The 24,084-nt window shown below is 36.8% G+C and overlaps 1 protein-coding gene across 3 annotated transcripts in view; it reads left to right on the top strand.

Moving 5' to 3' along the window:
- The first annotated feature begins 4,102 nt into the window (after positions 1–4,102).
- Positions 4,103–24,084, top strand: part of CDH12 (cadherin 12) — a 506,510-nt gene continuing 486,528 nt past the window's right edge. For 2 of the 3 annotated variants that reach the window (XM_072327372.1, XM_072327376.1), the window contains exon 1: positions 4,103–4,415. The gene's annotated coding sequence lies outside the window, so the exon portion shown is untranslated. The remainder of the gene's footprint in view (positions 4,416–24,084) is intronic. The other variant, XM_072327373.1, reaches the window with a different exon arrangement.

Below are 24,084 nucleotides of genomic sequence, written 5' to 3'. Positions count from 1 at the left end.
TGGTGCTTCAGGTATTTTTCACTTCTTTATGACAGATAAATATAGCAAAATTGGAGACTAAAATTCCTAACTTAACTTTTTGGCTTTGCAACAATTTGTTTGATTCTGTGTAAATGATACTAGTCTACTTTTTTATTTTTATTTTTATTGTTTTATTTATTTTGGTCTTTCAGTTGTCAAACTTCAAAATTGTAAAGCTACAAAAATAAATGATCATGTTAAGTAGTTTTTAAGTGCTTTCATTCTGCAGATTGTATGAGCTTCATTGTAGGTTCTTTTCATTTTAAGGGAATGTATAGAATTTATGAAATTCTAAAGCCACCTCTATGTTATCTTAAAAAGGATATGGAAAAGAAGGTGTTCAGAAGTGGTCAACGTGGATTTGACAAGGAGAAATCATGCTTGACCAGCCTGATAGCTTTCCATTATGTCATCACTGTCTGGGTAGATGGGGGGAGCACAGTGGATGTTGTGTATATTTTACTGCAGCAAGATGTTTGATGCTATCTCATCACAACATCTCTGTTATGAAACTTAGAAAGTGTGGGATAGATGAGTGTATGGTGAGGTGAACTGAAATATCTGACTGGCAGAGCTCAAGGTTATCGTCAATGACACACAGTATAGTTGGAGGCGCATAACTAGTGGTGTTCCCCAGGGGTCAGTGCTAGGTCTTGCCTTGCTCAGAGTCTTCATCATGACCTGGATGAAGGGATAGAGTCCATCCTCAGCAAATTTGCTGATGATACAAAGCTGGGAGGTGTGGCTGGCACACCAGAAAGCTGTGCTACAGGACCTGGACCGCCTTGAGAGTTGAGCAGGGGGGGAACCTGATGAGGTTTAACAAGAGCAAATGTAGAGTTTTGCATATGGGGAGGAATAACCACATGCCACACCATAACATGCCACACCATAACCACAGTGTGCCCTGGTGGCGCAGTGGTAGAATTGCTGCTTGCAACACCGGGGGCCCGTGGTTCGAATCCTGCCTGTGGTGCAAGGGGTAGAAGTGCCGCTTCGCTACACAGAGGGCTCGAATCCCGGGAGTTGGACTCGATAATCTCTAAGGTCCCTTCCAACTTGCATGATACTGTGATACTGTGATGCGTCAATACAGGTTAGGGGATGACTTGCTGGAGAGGATATCTGTGGAGAAAAACCTAAGTGTCCTGGTAGACAAGAGATTGTCTATAATCCAGCAGTATGCTATTGTGGCCAATAAGGGCAATGGGTTCTGGGGTGTATTGAAAGGAATGTGGCCAGCAGGTTGAGGAGGGAGGCGATCCTCCCAGTCTACTCTGCCTTAGTGAGGCCACATTTAGAGCAGCGCATCCAGTTCTGGGCTCCCCATAGTTCAGAAAAGATGGGGACGTCCTAAAAGGAGTCCAGCAGAGGACCATAAAGATGATAAATGGCTGGAATACCTCCCATATGAGGAAAGGCTGAGTAACCTGGTTCTGTTCTGCCTGGAGAAATGAAGACTGAGGGGGGTTCTGTTTAATGTTTATAAATAGCTAAAGGGAGGTGGGAAGCAAATGGACATGGTGAGGCTCTTTTTAGTGTTGCATAGTAGTAGGACAAGGAGTAATGGCCTAAAACTTGAACATAAGCCGAGCACTGAAATAGGTTGCCCAGAGAGGTTGTGGAGACTCCTGTGGAGATATTCAAGAAATGTCTGGATGCCTACATTTGCAACCTATTGTAGGGTATCTGCTTTAGCAGGTGGGGGTTGTACTCTATGATCTTTTGAGGTCACTTCCAACCACTGCAATTCTGTGACTTTGTGATTCTGTGAAATGCTACAGTGAAGAATTCCTTGCCACAAATTAATGGGAACAACTACAATGAAAATAAGTGCTGATGATCGCTTAGTTTTAAGTGTAGTGTGTCAAAAACTTCTTCAGTCACTACACTTGTATACCACAGTGAATTGTAGAGACTTTTTGGGCTTATTCACATGATAGACAGGAAAATAAATTGTTTGATTTGTTGAGTCCCTTTGAGTTACTTGAACCTGTCAGGACACTCACAGTTTTCTTCATTCCAAAGACTACTCTCTTAGCTTTCTTTGAGAAGAACAGTCTAAGGCTATCTGTCTAAACAGTTCTTAGAGTTTATTTTTTTTGTTTGTTTGTTTTTCTGTTTTTCTGGTTAACAACCAGCATTTTTATGTACAACCCACTAACTCAATACTTTGTGGAAGCTACACTTGGATGAGTAGCTCACATACTAGTATAGAGCCCAAGTTGTCTTCTGTGTTTTAGTTTGTGGTTGTGTAATGAGAAATAAGAGTGGTAGGACAGCAGAGGCTGACCAGCTGTGTAGAACATAAACCATGGTTTTGGAGCCTTTCTTCTTTGTGGCTTTGGTTAGAGGAGGAGGGTTTGCTTTTGTCAAACTCTTTTAGCTGTGTAGTCACTCCCAAGCTGTTGACTTCAGGAGAGGAAATGCCACCATCTCATGTTGTCCTGGAAATTTAGTTCTTGCTAAATGTAATTCAGCAAGTATCAGAGCTACATTTACTTTGATTCTAATTTGTGCAAGTTCTCTTCTGTAATTCAGCCAATCTTATCATCCATACATAGTGTCCATCTGACAGTGGGTCTTGTGTCTCTGGACTTATGTTGGTATGCATCAGATATCCTGCATAAGTATTGCATCTTGCTGTACATATCCTGTGCACATTCAGCTTCTTGCAACATGCTCTCTGACCCAAGAAACATACAGAAACAAGCAATAATGACCATTCCTGGATTCTCAAATAATGAAGCTTGGACTCCTTGTAGTTTGGTGGTACGATCGGGAAGTGATTTCTTGAGGAACACAGAATCTAAAGCTGCCGGAGCAGCTCGGTACATCCTCACTCTTTTCCCTATATTTCTTTTGGGAAAGGGGTCTGCTGATACTGAGGCTGCAGATCCTATGAATCACCTTAATAGGCTGTGAATGGTCCATGAGTCTGAAGCCAAACCTCTTTGCACTGTGACTCTGTGATGCTGAAGGAGGCACTATTTTCTGCTTTGGCCAAGGAGGGATAAGTCAACTGGGAAGAAGGTCTCATCTGCTTTGCTGTAGCCACTTGTGTTTCACTGTGCACTTGCTTGTTTTTCCTCTTTAACTAAAATTAATGAAGCTGCTGCCTGCCACTTGAAAATCTGTGCATGTGTCTGTAATTCATTTGCCTGTCTCTGTCAATGGAGTATTACGTTATATATAGCACTGCACTCTTATCAGCTAAGTAGAGGAAACCTACGTGTGTTTTTACTAGACGAGGTTGTCTCATTTGCAAGTACAAAGCTCAAGATACTGAAATGTTATGAAGATTACATTGTTCATGTTGAGGGGGCACACTTAAAGGTTATGTGGCTGACATACTTCTCTGCTAGTATATTCCATCTTCTATTTTTCTCAGAATATAAGTTCTTTTTTTAACATAACAAGAATTAATGGAGCTTTTTGTTATTGGCTGTTAAGTTCAAAATACAAGCTCTTAGGTTTTACCTATTTGGCAGCAGTTCTTGACTACAAATTAATGCCAAGAAATAAATAAGTGCCATATTTACACTCACAGTGTGAAAGTAGATATTTTGTAAAATGTAAAGCACTCAACATCCTTGATGGGGGGGGGGGGGGGGGGGGGGGAGCCATAAATTAAATTCCAGTCAAAATAAAAATCTCTTCTGTATGCCTTCTTTTGACTGTATATGCCACAATTTAAGTTATATTTTTCTTGTTTGCTTGCAGTTCAGGCACACTTCATGGTCAGAAAGGCATTAAGGCTGCAGGAGGGAGAACAATGATTCCTGGATGGTAGATTTTAATGTAATATTCTGGGGCTGGTTTTTATTTTGTCATATTTTATATTTAGTAGGTGGCAAATTTATCATCTTCTCAGTGAGTTGGTTGCAGTTTAAGGTCTTTTGGTTTTCTCATTGAACATAACCTAGTTTTCCGGAATCCAGAGAGGGGCTATTGTCTGAGCTTTTCTTAATGTGAAAAGAAACTGAAAGCTTCTGTGGAGCTCCAGAAGGGCAGGGTGGCTTCCAAGTAAGGGGTTAAAACTACTTTTCCCAACTCATACAATTTTCAATGCAGTCCGTGTGTTTCTGTGGGAGGGGGCTGCAGTGAGGGAAGCCGCGGTAGCAATTGGCTGCTCTCTCTCAGCTGCAGCTGAGCTCGAGCTGCTGTTGGAGCGGTATCGATCTGAAGGGTAAATGTGTAGGGAACCACAACGAGGGATTCGCTCATTTCTGAGAAGGGACCCAGCCTCTGCCGGTAACGACGTGCTTTCTACCTGCCTCGCCTGCCCTTGGGATCCTTTGTGAATGAAGGGTGACCCGAGGACGGGTAGTTTGTTGCCACAGCGATCCGGAGGACTGTCGCGGTGCGGGTGCTGCTGCGGCTCTGTGCAGCAGGTAGGGCTGCGTGCTGCGCCCCGGCCGGGAGCGCGGCGGAGCGGACTGCGGAGCGCGGACCCTACATCGCCCCGAGAGCGGCCGGCTCTGGATGGGGCTGCGGGGAGGGCGGGCGGCTCCGCGCCGCAAACTTCAGCGAGTTCCCAGCAAAGTGGGAGGGCCGGCGGTGCCCGAGGGAGGGAAGGGACCTGGGGGGTGAGGGGGGGTGGCTGGGGCTGAGGGAGCTGTCCCTGGTCCTGCTCTCTGCTGGGCTCCTCGGCTCCAAGAAGCCTGGCCACGAGTGCAGTTTGCGGTGAACAGTGCTGAGAATGCACCGTGCCAAACTGGGGGCTTAGTGCGGTTGGAAGGAAAAATAAGTAAGTGACGGTGTGAAACTTCAAGTGACTGTATTTGTGTGTTAAAATCTTTTTAAACACTTAGTCCTTCTTGTGTGTGTGGAGGATGGAGGAAATGTGAGGGGGGTGGATTTCTGCAGCACTGACCTTTGAAATGATAAGGTGCAATTAAAAGCCAGAAGGTAAGAAGTGGGAATTTGACTTGATGTGACTTTGAAAGCACCTGAGCAGCTTCCTCCCCCAATAAATAAATAAATAAATAAAATAATAAATAAATAAATAAAATAATAAAAAAATAAAAAGTCACTGCAGAAATAATGTAATGGTGAGAAATGAAATGTAGTCTTGACATCCAAGATGTTCAGATGCAAGCCATGCCATATTACTGTAATGTTTCAAGTTCATCTTCTACAAATTAATCATGTGATGAGCAGTAGAACATAGATAATCCTTATACAAATATTTTAATGGTGATTTTAGACCTGAATTATAAATCACGCTGTGAATGTCTATGACAGAGATCTGTGAAGGTACTTGTCTTGATGAATATTTCACGTACTCTTCAAATGTGAATGGCTGTGGCTCTAGTATCTCAGCTCCAAATGTTTAGTATAGATGAGGAAGGCTACATGTTTCTTGTATTTTAAACATTCCTCCCAAAGCATACTGTGGTGGTGATGGGCTTTGTGCTAATTTCTGCATGTACTGAGGTATGGTTATCAGCTTTTGTTTCTCTATCTACAAATATCTATACAGAACTAAATAGGAAAGCAGGCTATTTTATTGCTGGGTGACATAAATGAGCAGTTGGGATTTCTGGTGATTTTTTTTTATTATTTTTTTTCTTATTTTCAAGTTCAGAGAGAGATCACACACACACACACACAAAAAAAAAGACAGAAGCAAAAATAACAAAAAAACAAAACAAAACAAAAAACAAACAACTAGCAATACAGGAATACTAAGTAGGTCTTATGACAGCATACCTTTTGCTGTGTATATGATTGCATTTCAGGTGGAAAGTAGATTGGGACTGAAATGTTTCCATGAAATCAGGACTTTAGAAAATTCACTGTTTGGTCAAGAGGTCTTTATTTGAGCCCTCTGAACATCTCATTAGACCTTTCATTGATCACTATGTGTTGTTCAGAGTTTTCAAGGCTTCTTACAGAATACTTCCCCAGATGTGAAAGCCGGGAGGTTACATTGCAGGAGTCATAAGCAATTAATTGCTGAACTATTCTGAGTGCTTCAGAGCATATCAGCACACAGAACAAAGGCTTCAATCTCAGCTTATCAAACTAGTTGCCTCATGTTGCTCCTGCTGAGATCTGGTCCCTGTTAGAGGTAGCACAGAGAAAGCAAATTCTTTTTCTGGGAAACAAGAAGCAAAATGCAATATTTTGAAAAGAATTCTTTAAAAAGTTATTACTTTTTTTATTCGTGGCTACTTTATGTACAACATTTTTCACTGAGTTTATTTAATTTGAATTAGTTTGTTCTCCCCCTGCCCCCAGCTGTTCTGAATGTCACGTGTATGGTATTTGTTGAACGATACACCAAACAGAGATAATACACTCTCCCACAATTTCATTTCTATTTGCAATATGTAGACAGCATTCCCTGCAAATATACGATTATTATGTATTATGTATCTGTGTGCATACATATATATAAAGAAATTCTGCTTCAATTGCTGTGACATACAATATAGAATAGACAACAAAAAAGGCAAATACAACTGTTATGGTTGTCTTGCTATGTGCAGTTTCTCATTTTGTATCCATCAATTGGGGTTTTGTTCTTCTGAAGGAAAAGATGACTAGTAATGAGTGCTCAGAAGGAAAGTAAATGCTTATTTTGCTTTCTTTCAACCTTAAATAACCCATTGGCTCAATGGTACTGCTAGAGTTGATGTTAAAATTTTATAGGGTAGCAAATTCCAAAATTGCTTTTTCATAAGTAATTTTTAGGCTGGCAACTTTTCCAGTATTCATATTATTTTACATACTTTCCTGCATAATACTTTGGAAAATGTTGACACATGATGCATCTGCCTTCATTTTTTTTATCTGGATACTTCTATCACACTATCTTAAAGGTATAGTTATAAATGCTTTATAAAAAGTTAAGAAAAGGTGTTTAAGTAAGCAGTTATAGTAGTATGAGTAAATGATATAGGTTGCACAGAACTGTGCAAGATAATATCATTTTTTCTTCATGTATTCTTATATCCATTCTGGTCTCTTCCCACTCAGTACACTCTAGGATTCTGTTATCTTTTTTTTTTTTTTTTTTTTTTTTTTTTTTTTTTTTAATTGGAGCCAGGAGTTGAACTCTGATCTTTGTGGATCCTTTCCTGCTTCCTACTACTCTGTGATTCTGTAATCATCCAGAGTCCAGGACGTCCATTTGTAATATACCCATAGGATCTGACATTAACCTTTTGAAGCTATTCAGACATGCACATACATATAATTAAGGTGTTATATGAATTTTCAGTTTATGAATTTTCATCAACTTTATAAGCAAAAGAGATGGAGATAAATACTCGTGTCTGCTATATGTATGGCCATAGAAGTATGTGCAGACATCTCACTTGTAGAAAGTTAAGCTTGTCTTCAGACATGTTCCATAGAAGAAAATTGATCCAGTGTTCATTGTTTCCAGTATATTCATTGACTCTTAAAATACAAAAACAAAGTATTTGGAACAAGTTTTTCTCTTGCTAGGCATAACTGATCATAAATATCAACTATATATATATATCTATAATGATATTTTCTGCACATATTTCTGATAGTGTTCTGAAGATGACAGTGTCTACCAAGGAAATATATGTATTGCTCATGAATATAGCATTGCTTATGCTTATCATAATGCTTACACTCTATACATCTGTATTCTTAGTTTCTTGATGTTACATAATTGTCAGGCATACTAGTTCTGATTCCAACTATGTATATCAATTGCATACTGTTGTATATCAACAGTAGTCAAAGTCTGATAAAAGTTCTGCTTTGCAGTTTAATACCATGCCATATAGTTAATGTAAAGATGTGAACAGAGTGTGAAATAGTTTGTAATGACAAACTGCATTTTGATTAGGTTATCACAGTTGTCTAATTCAGTCATGAGGATCTGGAAAAAAATGTCATTTTTATGTATTCCTATTAAAAAATGCTGTTTCTTTTTGGGGGAATATGAACATTTCCAAATATTTTTTCATAATATTTACAAACAATGGTGTGTGTGTACATGTGTTGATACCTACTGATCTATGAACTATTAATGAAAAAGCAAAAATAATGCATTGTTGAGTAACTCCAGCAGAGGTGTCATCCTCTTGTGAAAACCTAGATGAGTTAAATTATAGTGTAAATTCAGAAAGAAAAGCATTTTTAGAAGATAGAAGTTACATCATTTTAAACAATAAAATATGTTGATAATTTGTCAGTATTCTACTGAAAAACTTGGACACATTTTAATTTCATTTCCACACTGACACTCAATTCTAACAGCTGGTATGTTTGAAACTATACATTAAAGAATATTAATCGAGGCAGGTGAGAAACACAGAACATGAAAAATGGGTACTGCTTCTGTACTACCTTGTTTTTTTTCTTGATTTACCCATTTATTTTTTTTTTCTTTGCTTGTTAAGACAAAAAACTATAATTCCTTAACATTTATCTGCTTCGCTTCAAATGATGTGCATTTACCTACAACATGATAATATTGATTGGCTTCCAGGCTATTCATTTGCAAAGCACTCTGAGAGATCTGGAATGTAAAATTTGTTATAAGAAGCCAAATACTATTCTGCTTTCAAAATGACTCATAAAAACGTCTCCACTTAAAGAATTTCTATGTATACACAAGTTTGTGTGTGTTTATACATACCCTTTAAACTGAGACATTTTTATGTGACGTCCTTAAAGGAGAAGAGAATTCGAGTTTATACAGCACTTAACGTGTTTGATGTATCACAAAGCAGTGAGTTATGGTGCATGGTGGCAACAGGTACTGAATAGACAAATGCTGCTAAAAATGGATGTTGGCTGAAATATTAGGTGCTATAACTGTGTTAAGAAAAGTATAATGAGAGTTTTACCTTTTTAATGTTTAGGTAACTAATTGTTCATGGAATAGACTGAGATAAAACCAGCCTGGTCTTGAATGCCTCTAGAGATAGGATACCCCAGCTGATCTGGACAGCATGTTCTAATGCCTCACCTCCCTGTGAGTAAATAATTTTCTCCTAACATCTAACCTAAATCTCCCCACATTCTTTGTCTTCCTTTCATTATCAGATTATTTAGAAAGTCAGTTTTCCTCCTGTTTATAAGCTCCATGCAAGTACTGAGAAGGCTTCTTGCAGCCTTCCTTCTCCAAGCTTAGCAAGCACAACTCCCTCAACCTTTCTTCCTAGGAGAGATGCTCCAGTCCTCAGGTCATCTTTGTGGCCCTCTTCTGGACCTGCTCCAACAGCTCCATATCTTTCTTTTACAGGGGCCCTGACACAAGACCTGGACAAAAGCTCTTCCAGATAAGGCCTCATAGTATAGTGCAGAGGGAGACAATCACGCCCTGCTGGCCATCGGTCTTTTGATGTAGTCCAGGATACAGTTGGCCCCCTACTCTGCTGGCTCATGCAAATCTTTACATCCACTATGTTCTCCATAGGGCTTTTCAATGAGTTGGTCTCCCAGTCTGTATGCATATCTGGGATTGCCCTTAATGAAGTTTAACACTTTGTACTTGGCCTTGTTGAATTTCTCTAGATTCTTGCAGGACTGCTGCTCAAGCCTATGCAGATCCCTTTTGGATGACATCTCTTCCTTCTATTGTGTCAACTGCACCACTCAGCTTGATGTCATCAGCAAAGTTTCTGAGAGTGCAGCCAATCCCACTGTCCATGTCATTAATAATGATGTTGAAGTCAGCAGTCCCAAGATGGACTCCTGGGGGATACCACTCATTTCCAGCCTCCAATAGTATTTCTTCTTTATCTCAGTGTAGATTCTTATTACCCACAGGAAAAATTAATTACAAGCTGTGTTTTGAGCCCTGATCAGAGGTTCCAAGCAAATGTTCATATTGCACTTTGACTTTATTGACTATGGGAACTCGGGTTTGTTCCAAATATGCCCTCTTTTTGTAGACAGAGAAACTGCAGACTATGCAGCACTGTCACCCACAGAAGAGGTCTCTTTTTCAGTACCTTTTTCACATATTTTTTTCTTTTTTTATACCACTGAAAACTCTGACAACAGCATGAAATAATATGGGACTTGTGTGGAATTAGAAAAACACCTTGAAAATTACTTGAGCAGAAGGAAAACATTTTGAAATAGCAAAGTGAGTCTCATGGAGAACATGCTAACTATTGGATGAATTCAACTGCATATGGAAAGGTAATGATTGTAGAAACGGAGATGATAGTACTGAGATTCGTTCCTGAATTTAAATTCTCTAGGTAGTAAAGAGAAACAAGCCTAAACATCATTGAGTAAAACCTTTTTACTTCAACTTCTCTGACATTAATGGAAAAAGCCGTGGTTCTGATATCTGTCAGAAAAAAACAAAGCTATGTGATTCAGGAAGAGACAGCTCAATGAACTGGTGTGACAGAGTTGATTCATCAGTGTCTTTCATGTTGTATTCCAACATTAGTTATGTATTCTTCTAGAATATAGCTTTAGTTTTGATTGATCCTTGTCTTTCTGGGAGCACAGATGAGGAATAAAGCTGTTTTAACCTTGCATGGAGACTCTCTGTCAAAAAGATATTAGTATTCTCTTATTGGCAAATAGCCAATACTGGCCAGCCAGAACATTGGTACCTTCTAGTTGCCCTGCTCATTACATATTTATTGGTAAAGTTTTGCTTAGGAACTACGATTAAAACAGTGAAGGGAAGCCGTGAACCTGTGAGGTGGATTTTCTTGGCAGCAGATCATCAGTCAGCAGAATGGCTGGGATCTAACCCTTTTTCTTCAGATGGCAAGCTTTGTATGATTCTCCTATGATTTTCACTGTCTGACATCTGCACTTGATTGGGCTGATGCATGAAAATGGAGGATTTATTAAGCACAAATAAATAGAAACACATATATGCAATGAAGATATACCTGAAGTAGAAGAAGGGTCATTTTTTTCATACCTATCTGCCCCTCTCTTATCATCTGTCTTTTCTCTTTCTTAAATAATAAGCTCCATTTCAGGTCAAGGATTTGGTCTTTCCATTGTTCTCCTATTTCCTATTCCTAAGCATTATGGGTATCCTATCTCAAACTTAAAGCTCAAATGTGAATGGGAAAGCAAGTCTAAGTGTGTGAAAAGGAAAGCCACAGTGTGAAGCAGATAACACAATTCAAAAAGTTTGCATGTTCATGGAGATACCTCCCCCTTGTTCATAATACAAGAGCCCCTAGAGTAAGCAGCAAAAGTTAGGTAGGAGAATACCTAAATTTTGCAGTGACTGTTTCTGGAAGGTGTGCCAGCTGTCTCTCTGTATTCAGAGGCAGACATCTTCACCCACGTATCACCCTCTTAATGAAGATAGGTTTTAATGTGTGAAATTTAGAAAGTATGTCAGATTGTGTGTTTCTGTATCAAAACCTAGTTTTTACCTACAAACCTAATTGAACATGGTTAACACATGAAAAATGAATACTTAACCAGTTGCAAAATTGGCCGCTAGTCGACCAAAGGCATTTCTTGTTTTCACATGGAATTATATTTCTGGGAAATGTAAATCAGTGCATATAAATAAGAGTGAGGTCTACAGAAAATGTACCTTAGTGGAAATACTGCTATTTATCCTTTTATTTTATTTTATTTTATTTTATTTTATTTTATTTTATTTTATTTTATTTTATTTTATTTTATTTTATTTTATTTTATTTTTAAGGAAGTATGGCATTATCTGTTCTTAGTGATAGGAGCAGAATCAAAAACTACTATCAGTAGTAGCAGGAAGGAAAAATAATGTAAAACTTTGCTAGTGTTGAGCTGTGAGAACACATCCAGATACTCCAGAAGAGGAAAATGAACTTGTCAGGTTAATGTAACTAATATCACAATGGTGTGTAACTCAAAATAATTAAGTTACATTGTTCTTTGTTTGTGATGGAAAGAGAAGTTAGCAAAAGAATGGGGTGCAGCTATTTTGTCATATAAATTCCTAAGTTTTCTTATGAGTAGTTGTATTGGTTGCTATATGATCCTTTCTAACATCTTGTTTGCCGTCTTACACTGAGAAAGTGTACTTTTATTCTATTGCCAGATCATGTGGACATCCATGGCCTGTATACAGTTTTAAGGGAATTAAGGGTGAACAAATTCAACCTATAAAAACTGATGTATACTTACATTTCATAGTAATTCCTTTTCCATCATCAGGTAGTTTCCAGAAATACAACTGTAATGCAGACTTGTAGTTTAGAGAAGTAGCTGATTATGATAGCTTCCTTCAGTATCTGACATTGAGTAAAATATGTGTGTGGTTCATGGGGACTTCCTTATTATGCAGAAGAATGGCATTTCACTGGATTTCTTCCCAAGGCTGTAGAATGAGCTGAAATGTTTAAACATGAATCTGAATTCCCTTTTTGAATTTGTGACTGGAGAAAAAAAGTTGACCCTCCTCTCCTGCCATAAAAGTAGTATGTCACAGTGCATTTCAGTCCATCGGGTGAAAGTTTCAAAGGAAATGTGAAGGAAGTTAGTATAATGAGCAAATCACTGGAGAAATATATCTCAAACAAGTCATCACAACAGTATACATAGTAATATTTAGTAGCTTTTTCTGGTACTCTAGTAGGGCTAGCAAAGTTAATCTGGGATAGGATCCTGGAATTCACAAGAAGGGCAAAGCAGGTGCTTGTGGAATATTCTAGGCAGCTATGAAACAGCAGTCTCAAGTGAGATACTCATAGGTGTTTTTGAATGTTTCATGGTGAAAATGAATAAAATTGAAGAAAATCTTATGTTCTTCCCAAAAGTAATTAAGAGGTCTCAGGTGTTACGACTGCCTATTTCTTCCCTGTTTTGCAGGATCTGAAACTCCCAAATTACCCACAAAATTCCCCATGATAATGTCTTCTTCTTAACCGCTAAGTCCATTACTACCATGCAGGTATGTAGCAGTTTGCTTCATAGATTCATATGTATTTACTCATGTTTTTGCAGGCAATTGCTCTGAATTTTATAGTTCTACAAAAAGGGAAAAAAAGAAAACAAACAAAAAAACCCCCATATATATATATATATATTCAAACATATAATAAAATTTTAAACTTAGTTTGAGGATAATTTAGGAACACATTCCTTCTTCATTTTCAGTTCAGCAGTCTTGGAGAACGATTCACTGTTTCACCCACAGTTAAGTAGAACTGCCAGGATGCAGTAAAAAAGGAGGGAAATCTTTGAAAGGATTGTCATAACTGGTTCTGAAGTTCACTACTGTTATCTAAACTGAACATTGAAGAAGTGTCTGGACTTGAGGTCTACTTAGAGTTCCTAAAGAAGCAATTAAATGGATTAATATTGTAAATCTCCTAAACTTTATTCTGAAGCTCTTTTCAATGAGCAGTGATAATTTGTACTGTTTATTCATATAAACTGAAAATACTTTAATTTTCATATAGTCCCAAAGTCTTCACTCTTGGTCCTATAGAAGTTTGTTAGGAATAAAGTATTTTGAAGTCAGTGATTGTGTATTTACCTTTCTTTAAGACAAAACCTAAATAGAGATATATTTAGAAATATCATTTTAGAAATATCATTTTTATATACGCGCATAAGCATGCCTACTTTTTTTTTTTTTTTTTTTTTTTTTTTTTTTTTTTTTTCTCATATAAGTCTTAGGTTTTCCCTTTCTTCTTTACCTATCCTTTAAGAACATACTTAAATTCAGCTAGACTCAGGCTCTGTGCTCTAATAGAACAGAAGTCCTTGGAGCATTAACAAATCTCTCAGCTTTTAAATAGACTGTGACCTATTCATTTACAGGGCTACTTCAATAAAGCAATAGCTCACTTAGGTTAATGATGGATCATGGTGTGATTCGATTTGCAGAGTGCAGGCTTGCCCATTATCCCCTAATGTTTGTATGGGTCATGTTATCACATCCAAATAATGATTCATGCCACCCCTTGTTCCTGGAGGTATCACAGTGATTACAAGAAAGCTCAGTATGCTAGTACACAAAGCCTTTAGGGTTCTGTTAGCTGCTGTTGAGTTATTAGTTTTGGCTGTAGTATGATAAAGCAGGAAAGACTTGGGTTTCTCGGCGACTGTGACACCTTCCTCCTGTGATTCAGTTGGCCATCTGGATAAGCAGACGGGCTGAACGTTTGTAGAAATCAGATCTGTGTTTCTGTCTTTTGCGTCCTGCTTCTTTTTTTTTTTTTTTCAGTGAGGAAAGTTAGCTGACCCTGACCTGCTGTGACAGATTATTAGCAAGTCTAGTGTCTTTTGATCTTTTTTTTACCTCTCTCAGCTTGAAATGAAGATGGAACAATTTCCAACAGTAAGAAAACATCTCTCTACTTTGATACCGACTGCAGATATCACTGAGGAGAGACTTGGGCTGGTAGCACCACAGAGAAGAAGAGAGAACTGGTTGTGTTTTGTAGTTGCAAATACAAAGCAAGTATCAACATGACAGTTTTTTTTTTCCAGTGCTGCCAAACAGTTGTTTGCCCTGAAGAGGTCTTCACCTAGTCACAGCAATTCAAAACACTAAACGTGATAGAACAGAACAAGGGAAGTTTTGAATGTACTTGTAAATTCTTGTTAGATACTTCTAAGTTTTATTTTTACCGGCCAACCCCCACCTCCCTCCCCCCCGAAAAAATAAAGGAAAAAACCCCAAAAACAACAAAATAAAAACACCAGCAAAACATACAAAAAACAAAAACAAGCAAACAAAAAATCCGGAATTTTTGTGCCTGTCACTGTGTTTATACTCTGCGACCATTGGGCTGCTCATTGATCTAGCTGCTCACAAAGCCAAATCTTAAATGCCTCTGGTAAAAACTGTCATAGTACTGGCACAAAAACTTCCTAAACATGAACACTTCAGTCAATATAGACTCCAAGTAAAATATGAGTGGGCAGAGGAATTGTTTACATTTTTTTATACAAATATATTAGACTAGGAGAAATAGAAAAAAAAAAAGATCTTTTTTGTTTACTACTAAATGAACATGGAACCTAGGTAAAGGAGAAATAACTCCTTATGGGTAAGGAAATAATGTTCTTTGAGTGAATTAGTTTTGTTGCAGCTGAATTTAAAGATTCTCCAACAGTTTGTGTCACTAGGGAGAGAGAATATTTATACATGGTTCAAGAATTTTCTAAGGTAAGAAAGTGATGGTGAAAAATAGGACTGGAATGCACCTGTTAACATCATTTTTTCCACTTTCTCTGCTTCTCGACAATGATAAATATAATACAGTCAACAGTGTCAAGTAGCGATTAAGTATTTGAAAATATACTTTCTTAACCAGTCAACTTTTTTTCTTCTTTAAACATCCTTACCTAATGCTACATATATATTCATACCTATGTAGTATAAAAGCTATATATTCCTGAATAGTTCAAATAATAAAGAGCTTGTTGCCTATTTGAAACATTGGAACTATAGTTCTTTGTGATTAAAATACTATTGCTGTGTTGACCTCCCAGGCAGGGAATTAGGGAAAAAGATGGTAAAAGTAAAAGAGTAAAGCTATTCCATTGCCTTAAATAGATTTGGTTCTCATTATATAACATTTTTATTCTTCTCTAAAAGCATTACACAAAAACATCCCCAGAAATAGTGCCAGTGATCTCAAAATTGTAAACAGATTTTGAACCTAAATTAGATTTCCCAGCTGCATATTGGTATATTCGCAAAGTGAAATAGTGAAAAATGGCCTTTGAAATGTTTACTAAATTAAAATTCTGAAAAGTCTTGCTTATATTAATTTGCTAAAAGTTGCAGCCCATTTAAGGCTCAGAGGTCCCTTGTGATATTTGCCTGAAGCTTTAATGGAAGGAGTTTTCTTCCTTTTCCATCCTCCTACATTAACAGAGTAATGATTTTTGAGGATCAATATCACATTTCTGTTTGGAAGCTTGAAGTCATGCAGCCTTCACTCAAAAGAGTTCCTTACTGAAATTTGATAGGATGTTCGAACTCACTAATTGCAAAGACCAACATACAAACTTCTGTGCCCTCTTTCCCATCTCCCATTTCCAGTGAAATCTGATCGTCTTGTTTGCATCTGTGAAACATTCAGAATTTATTTATACTATGAATACAAAAACCCGTCTTTCGAACTCTGCAGACTAACACTAGAGGATATGTGAATTATAGGCATTTTTTTGCAAGCAAAGCAAAGACTGTCATTCAAACCACAACCGTAGTTATAACTCTTGCCTAGCAGTTTTACAGTGGACTAATTTTTGTAATGAAATACACAAGTTTAACATCAAGTTCTCAGAGTTGATGTTGATAATTGCAAATGAAGTTGTTTGCAAGGGGTAATGCAAAAGCATGAGTGTTTTCAACTTGTTTTTATTTTCATCTTCGTTATATGAAAATATATGAATTACTTTTGTTATTTTTTCTTCTTTATTTTTTTTTCCTTAAGAATAGTACAGTGATAAAGCTGATCTGCATGACCATATGCTCTACTGTTATCTTTCAAATAGGCAACTTGAATCCCACTCTGGAAAAGAGGCGTTATTCTTTTTATCATGTTCAAGAGGTTAGAGTTAGGTTTCTTGTTCATGTGTAGTTCTTTGTTTGTTTGTTTTTTATGAAAAGAAAGATAATGATCTTCAGAGGTACTTAGATCTGTAACTTCCTTCTAAGTTATTTTAATTGCAAAGTAGGAATTAAGTATTTGTACTTTCTTGAATATTTAAGGTAAATCCTTATGTAGACCCTAAATCTAGATGAAAAACAAAACAGCAGTATTTTTATGTTAACAAAAATTTGTATTGCCTATGTTTTACCTATGTACCAACAGACCCCTCTTTTGATTGTTAAGAAGCTCATTAGAAAATATTCTAGCATAGAACATCTGATACAGAATACTATACACAACATTATCTAGAATTTATTTTGAATTATCTCTGAGAAAGGACTTTACAAACTTTCATAGAGCTTAGTTTTGAATTTGGGCCTCTGCATCATTTCAAATAGTAAAAATTGCAAGGAAAATGCTTACTTCTACCTTATTTGTTAGTAATTCCAAGGAAAAAGTGACGTGGTTCCATGATACCAAGCTATTGGTATTGGATGAGAGAGATGTAACTGACTTTATTTCGGTAAAAGTAATGATTTTCTAATGGTTGCTATCACTGTATTGTTTCACTTAAACTTATTCATGTATTTATGTAATAAATAATTTATTACATAAATTTATTAGTGGTTATGCAGACACTAATGCTCTACATACTACATATTATTAAGATCAGCTCATTTTTGACACTACACATCCACTAAGCTAGTCCTGAGAACATGTGCATCCAGATTGTTTCTGTGTTTGAATTTTTTATCGTTATTTTTTACTCTACTTTTGTATTTGTTACTCAACTGAAGCAATAAGTAAGGACATAATGAAATACTAGAAAGGGAAATATATTTTTGAAAGTATTTAGAAAACCAGAAAAGATTGAATACTAGCTAATAATATTGAGCGTATGGATGGGATTGTCCACCTTTCACAGGTACAGAACTGAAAAGAGAAGTGTTGTGAATTACTGAGAAGGAGTAACCTCTGAAAGAGATGTAGAAACGCTGGTTGAAACCTTCCTAGTGGAAATATTTTTCTTGTGACAATTTGATTTTCAGCTGCAGAAAACATTCTGTCATGAAGAAATGTAATAAGATGTTTAGATGGATCTGGCAAGTATTCCCTAGACAAATCTGTGAATCTGTGAAATTTCTCAAAATAGGAAGAATATAAGTCAGAAAGGTTGTATGATGTCGAAGTCATAGTTTTTTGTCTTTTTTGCACCTTTGTTCTGAAAGGAAGAATTGCCATTTAGATTTCCTCCCCTCTCATAATGCTGTGTGGCTTCAACAGTCCCATGAACGATCCATTACAGAAACACTTTGTGGAACAACATGGAACAGTACAGGAAATAAGAGCAGGGAGGACTCCCATGGAAACTATGCCATTCTATAAGCTTTGAACTCCACATATCACATGACATCTAGGAAATATTTGAACTATTGCATTTTGACTAAAATTAGATTTTATTTTTGCCTTTTTTTCCTTTGAAAAAAATAGAAATGTTTCAAAATCAAATCCCTGTATTTTTAATTTTTATAAGCAGTCTAACTATTGCATAACACTTAGGACTTCAGAGTACTTTATATTTGTTACATGTGAACTTACAAATATCAGAAGTTATGTTTATCCACCTTCTTTGTATAGATTTCCACCTCTGATTTGTTCAACACTCCATTTATTCTATCACTTTTTCACCAGATCAAGACTTATAGAAGGACAAGTAACACCGCACACTAAATTATAGAAGTTTAAGAGCTCGGGAGTTATTGGCTTGAGTCATTTTCTGACAATGTAAATAATTATCTTAACATCCAAGTCTGACCCTCTCCTATACCAGTGGAAGCACCACATACTGTTCTGGCTTTTTTTTGTAATGGTTATGGCTGATTATTTTTCATCTTTCCTTGAGGACATTTATCAGATGGATAACTTAATGTCTGTGCCTTAATGATTTCTTGACAGCTGGCCATAAAACTTGATAAATGCTCCTGCCAAAAAAGCAACACGTGGGTTCCAAAAAAAGTTTGCAAATTCTAATAATGTAGATTATTTGATTGATGCACAGTATGCAATTTAATTACAAAAATAAATGAGGAAGTGGAAATTTGTCACTTCCCCATTCATTATTCCTTAATTAGAGTACAACTAATCAGGGCTTCTGATTGGCTAAAATAACGTCTGATATAATTCACCACACTGCCATTACAGTAGGATAAATAGGAAAGCATGAGTTATGTCTCCCTGCCAAAACAACACAAAAGAACAAGGAAACATGATGAACCTTAAAATATTGTAAACGTTGCTCTGTTGGCAATCTGTCAGATCAGTAATTTACTACAACTAATGAAATGTTTGTCTGGCAAAGTGACAGAGTACATTTTTTCAGTATGCAATATTTATATATATTCTATTTCTGACTACCAGAATAGATCAATACTGCACCTGAGACCAATGCATTCATTTTGGTTTTGGCTTGTGTAAATGCATTCTACATGCTTTGCTTAACATCTAAACACATAAAGTGGACCAAGTAGATGATGTTAATAACAAAGCTCTGAGGTCATTATGTCTTCATTGTGTAGGCTAAATGTGCAGTACAAAATTTAATTTAAGGTTTTTTTGTTTTTGTTTTTGTGTTTATTTTTTCTAAGTCAATTATACTTTATCATCCTGGCTGTGCTGTGATGTCTGTTGTGTGCTTCAGCTACTTGCATTGTCTATACTTTAATGCGCGTATTTCGTGGAAGAGGACAGGACAGAAATGGGAAATACACTTTGCATGTTATAAACTGTACTCACAAAAGTCAAAATGTTTACTTAAATACATTCATGCCTTAGTGAAAAAAAAGTGTTATTATTTTATATGGAAGTCTGATAGCTGAGTAGGCAAATAGGGGAATCGTGATGATGGACATGGTCCAGGACTCTTAGTTGTGGTTATGGGAGCAGGAGGTTGAAAATTCTAGTGAGTGAAGGTTATTTCTTCTTCTTTGGGTGCCAGTGTTTCCATTTGTTCATCATTCCCTTCATACAAAAGGAGAGAGAGGAACACAGCTGTCAAAGTAGAGGCAGTGGTTAAGGAATACTTCTGGGATGGAAAAAAAAAAAAAAAGTTTGAATTCCCGAATTCCTATTTGCCTTGGCTTTAACCCAGCTCTCATTTTAAGTAAGTGACTTTACCTCCATACTATTATAGCCTAAGTATCTCCAAGGAAGGTATTTAAATTTTTATAAAAACCTAAACGGTCGTTGTTATAGAAAAGAATTGTAAATGGCTCTGTAGTGTGGCTGGTAGAATTCTTACTCACATTTACAGAGGCAGGTTGGCTTTCTGTGCCAATTTAGGCCAAGTGGGGACTTTAAACCCCTGGGTCTCCCCACATGTCAGATGAGTTACCTTCTGCAGTATTAAATGGTTGAAAATCTATCTGCAGGCTCTTTACAGGTGATCCAGTATTGTCCCTGTGCTGCATGGGACCACTTTTGAATGCTGAAAAAGTGTAATGGACAAAAGATACATTTTAATTGTCTTTTTTTTTTTTTCCCCCAATGTATCTTAATACAATGGATGATTTTTGCTGCATTTGGTTCTCACTTGGACAAAGTAGAACTGAATTGGTTTAAGAAGAAGGGCACACAGGGCAAAACAGGAATCTTTGTACAAAGATCTGTAATCTTGAATGTCTCACAATGAGAAAACTCTTGGGGGGTATGGCTAAAATGAAGTAATTCTTTGAAAAATGCTTATCTCATTGTAATACAGATGCACATAAGAGCAGCTTATGTGCTCCACTGAGATCTCAAGCACCAAGCCACAGGCTTGATATGATTTCCTTTGATTCCAAGGCTTGTAATTAAGCAGGTACAATGTGTAAGACTGAGTCATGTATAGTCCCCTTTGGTCCTTAGTGCTTCAAGCAGTGCATAAAAGATGACTAATTCAGTAGGCTGTTATCAGAAAGGAATCACTCAAAATGGCAGAACGTGGTGTGCTTGCCTCTGTTTCTGCAGTAATGTTGTCTCTTGTGCTCTAGTTTAGGCAGAGCTTGTACATGATGTTTGGGACATCTCTGTGTGCATGTGTTCCCAGCATCCTGACAGTTTCCTTATTATCTCTTACTATTTTGTTTGTGTGTACATGCATTTGTATGCTTTCTCATTCCTTTACACTTGTGTGTGTGTGTGTGTGTGTGTGTGTGTGTGTGTGTATCTTGATGTCTCATTCAAAAGAGGCTATGTAGCTCAGTTATGCTGCTGTATTAGGCTTAAGGAGCCTTCTGCTTCATTCCAAGAAAGACAGGTCACATCTGCAGAAAACAGTAGTTCTCAAATGCATCAGATTCTAAGAGAGAATTGAGGCTTTATGCCATTAACAGGCAATTCTAGTAGCAGAAAAACAGCTAGAGCACTTGCATAGGGATGTGCATTTTCAACCTATTTGTATCTTGGTATACATCTCTGCCATTTGATTGTATATCTATTTTACCTCACTACTTTATAGCAATACACATTTGCAGAATGGAAAGGAGGATGTGAAATCACATCCAATGTTTCTGCATCTTTTTAAACATAAGAAACTATTATTTGGATACTGTAGTCCAACCTCTGAAAAAATGATTCAAAGGAGCAAGGCAGAAACTCTTTGGTATGTGTAATCAATATCAAAATTTGGATTTCTGTGTATGTTCTATCAGGATTTTATTGTGCAAAATTATGCCTTAATTCAGATGATAATTCAGATGATTCTGAAAACTTATTATGACACCTCCTGAATAAATATTGAGATTTTTTTTTTTTTTTTTTTTTTTTCCATTGTAGAAATAGTTGAATCAGTAGGCAGCCAAGATAAGAGAAACAAGACAGCCTCTGATCTAGGCTCTTCATTTAGTTTTTAAAAGGTACAGCGTTATTTTTATTTCATTTGTTCACTTCAGGCACCTCCTGTCTGACCTTGGTAAGACTTACAGCAAGTGCTTTTACAAACCATTTTTAAAGAGTACTTATGTGTTTTGAACTCCCACATGGATTCAGACATTTCAGCAATTTAAAATAAATAAATAAATAAATAAATAAAACATCCACAGCACATATCTGTATTTATTTGCTGAAGTACGTAAGTTATTTCAAATGTGTAAACTCCGTACTTACACTTTTCGATGGTAACTTTTGAATGCTCTCCAGGTAGTGCTCTGTCTCATGCCAAACTAAAACAATAGTTTGGCAAGTGATGCCATCTGCCTGTATCCTTTAAAATATGAGTCTGACAGAAAAATGGTATCACTGGAAAAGGATGAACTGTGACCTCCGGAGGTCATCTTGTCTAACTTCCCTGCTAAAGCATGTGCATCCTTCTGTAAGGAGCCTGCCTTAGCAGAGTGGTTGGACTGGATGACCTCCAGAGGTCCCTTTCAACTCCTACAATTCTATGTGATTCTGTGATATTAGCTTCAAATATACTCTTAATAATGTGACAACCTTGGCTGTAATTGAGGCTACAAAGCCACATTGGTTCTGCTCCCTCATTTCATTGGGACCATAACTATTGTATATTCAAGAATACCATGAAATAGTGCTTAGCTAGTGGATGCAACAATTCAATTGCTTCCTTAATTTAGAAAGGCTTTCTGTAGATGACAAAATAAATGTTGTTTCCTGCACTGCTAAATAGATTAGGACTACAAGGATTTAAATGGTGGAAATAGAGAATCTAGTTTTGTGAGCTTGTAAGGTGTTACTCAGAAACAACATACTTTTAATGATGATAACATCAAAATATACTGGAAAATATGTTCCAAAATATGTTAGATTTTATATTAATTAAATGAAATGTGCAAAATTAAATCTGATAGTTCTTTGTGACAACATAATTGCTCTTATTATTTTTCCATATGTTAAAAATCAGATTTCCTCCAATATCAGTATAATCAGAATAGTACAGTTGATTGACTTCCTTGAGTCTGTGGATTTATTTCCTATGACACCAAACAAAAAAAATACCTACTTGAGCCAGCTGCCACTTCCATGTCTTTCCCTGCATCGTGTTATGAGAACACCTGGGGTGGAAGCCTGCGACACTGAACAGTGAGGGATATTGAAGCTACAGGACAAGGTGGTGGTCCTGTACAGATGTGTGTAGTGTCATAGAATGTAGGCTCCCTACACCTTCTATGGATGAGGGAGGTCTTATTTACTTATCAGAGAATCTTTGTGTCTAATTCCGTGTGCATCTGCATGCAAATGAAAGTAGTGTTAATCCTTATGTAGATGAGATAGCTCAAGAGAAGAGGTGGTTTATGTGAGGAGAGGGAAGAGATATCATATAGGTTTCACTGTACTGAAAGCTAAATAATGGGTTAATAGTATATTTGACATAGAGAGAAGTAGCCTCAAGCAATTTCTCCATTCTAGTTCCTAAAATAATTTCCCTGTTAGCCTATGCTTTTGATGCAACTTCAGTTCAGCCTGTTATCTTTGAACAGTAAAAAAAAAAAAAAAAAAAAAAAAAAAAGCAAAAAAACACACAGAGCAGTCTTTACCATACCTCCCTGATGGCTTTTTCTGGTCTTGGTCAATTGAAAGAGCATTTTTTTTGCCTCTGAAATCCAAACATTTTGTTTTTCTAAGTATTCTTGCAGATGCAGATATCTTCTGCTACCTTCAGGAAGATTTGACTTAATGACTTCTTCAAATTTTCAAGAACATGATGACCTATAGTGGAAAAGATTTGGTCTGGAAGTAGAAGTTTGATACAGAAATAAGTGATAAAAAATGCTCTCTGCACAATGAAGTTAACCACCAAGTAATATTTTCACTGCTGAAATAACTGCAACATTAATGATTTTAAGGATTTAAGCAACAGTTACAATTTAAGCTCTCAATTGCAAATGCAATGTGATTTTTATATCTTTGTCTTCTTCCCTGATGAATTCAAATTCCAGCCATAATATCAGTGTTATTTTGTAAAAGCTTTGCTTGCAGTCCTTGGATGAGAAATGTGCATACATTTTGTCTTTCCATATCCATCTATGTATTTCTGTATTATGTTTGATCTTATCTAGCGTCTTTAACATGATTTAACAGACAAGTGTAAATTAAAAATAAAAATAAAAAATCTTATAATGGGGAGAAAGCATCAGAGTAGTGGCAGCATGCAGTCAAATCCAGTCAGTGGGCCTGTCTGAAAGGAGATGACACTTGGATTGCACATGGTTTGAGGCACATTTGATCTGTGATGTTTCTTGCATGTCTGGATATAAAGCCAAACAGGAGCGCACTGGGAACACTAACAGAGGTGCTGGGAAGGTGGGAAGTGGTTATAATGCAGAAGTCACACAGCAGTCACAAAGGCAAATCCACTGTGAGTCAAACTTTGTAAATACTGGAACCAAATGAACAGCATGGAAGAGATACTTCATTATTTCCTTATGCATTCTTGTGCCTATAATCACTCTAGTTATTCCAAACTTCCTTTGGTTACTTAATCCCACTTTCCCTGTTTTGTCCTATTTCACTTGTTTATTTTATGGATGATAAA

The sequence above is a fragment of the Excalfactoria chinensis genome, chromosome 2 (assembly GCF_039878825.1).
Source record: "Excalfactoria chinensis isolate bCotChi1 chromosome 2, bCotChi1.hap2, whole genome shotgun sequence".
Taxonomy (NCBI): Eukaryota; Metazoa; Chordata; class Aves; order Galliformes; family Phasianidae; genus Excalfactoria; species Excalfactoria chinensis.
Note: the sequence above shows the minus strand (reverse complement) of the source record. Positions and strands in the feature narration are given on the sequence as shown.